Source organism: Bison bison, unplaced genomic scaffold (assembly GCF_000754665.1).
Source record: "Bison bison bison isolate TAMUID 2011002044 unplaced genomic scaffold, Bison_UMD1.0 scf7180017864525, whole genome shotgun sequence".
Classification (NCBI taxonomy): domain Eukaryota; kingdom Metazoa; phylum Chordata; class Mammalia; order Artiodactyla; family Bovidae; genus Bison; species Bison bison.
Genome location: NW_011495076.1, coordinates 1,173,674 through 1,174,926, shown reverse-complemented (window position 1 = coordinate 1,174,926; position 1,253 = coordinate 1,173,674). Strand labels below are relative to the sequence as shown.

The 1,253-nt window shown below is 41.3% G+C and overlaps 1 pseudogene; it reads left to right on the top strand.

The window, feature by feature from the left end:
• Positions 1–595: 595 nt before the first annotated feature.
• LOC104981953 lies at positions 596–1,033 on the top strand (annotated as a pseudogene).
• Positions 1,034–1,253: the final 220 nt, after the last annotated feature.

Here is a 1,253-nt window from a genome sequence, read left to right as displayed (position 1 = left end):
CTGCTTTTTAATATGCTGTCTAGGTTGGTCATAACTTTTCTTCCAAAGAGCAAGCATCTTTTAATTTCATGGCTGCAGATCACCATCTGCAGTGATTTTGGAGTCCCCAAAAATAAAGTCTGTCACTGTTTCCATTGTTTCCCCATCTATTTGCCATGAAGTGAGAGACCGGATGCCATGATCTTAATTTTCTGAATGTTGAGTTTTAAGCCAGCTTTTTGACTCTCCTCTTTCACTTTCGTCAAGAGGCTCTTTAGTTCTTCTTTGCTTTCTGCCATAAGGGTGGTGTCATCTGCATATTTGAGGTTATTGATATTTCTCCCGGCAATCTTGATTCCAGCTTGTGCTTCTTCCAGTCCAGCATTTCTCATGATGTACTCTGCATAGAAGTTAAATAAGCAGGGTGACAATATACAGCCTTGATGTGCTCCTTTCCCGATTTGGAACCAGTCTGTTGTTCCATGTCCAGTTCTAACTGTTTCTTCCTGACCTACATACAGATTTCTCAGGAGGCAGGTCAGGTGGTCTGGTATTCCCATCTCTTTCAGAATTTTCCACAGGCCATTAAGGGTATTAAGACCAGGCCATTAAGGGTATGCATGTCTGAAAAGCCACCAAGTATCTGAAAGACATCACTTCAAAGAAGCAATGTGTGCCATTGTGTGGTTACAGTGGTGGATTTGGTAGGTGTGCACTGGCCAAACAGTGGGGCTGAACACAGGGTTGGTGGCTCAAGAAGAGTGCTCAATTTTTACTGTACATACTCAAAACTGAAGACAGTAATGCTGAACTGAAGGGCTTAGATGTAGACTCTCTGGTCATTTTGCTCATCCAAGAGAGTAAAGCCCCCAGGATATGGCACAGGACTTATAGAGCTCATGATTGAATCAACCCATACATGAGCCATCCCTGCCTCATTGAGATGGCTTTTACTGAAAGAGAACAGATTGTTCCTAAGTCAAAAGAGGTTGCACAGAAGAAAAAGAGAACCCAGAAGAAAATGAAGAAACAAAAGCTTCCGGCCTGGGGATAAATTCGGCAAAAAATAAATGCAAATAAAAATATTTTAAAAAGGTCATTTGAAATAAAATTTCAATCTCTATATGAATCCAGAAAGTGTGAGTTAGAGGGAGTTGCCGAGATTGTGGAGTAGTAAGACCCTGAGCTCACCTCCTCCCATGGGCACATCAAAATTACCACTATTTACAGAACGGTTATTTATGAGAACAAACTGAAGACTAGTAGAAAGGATT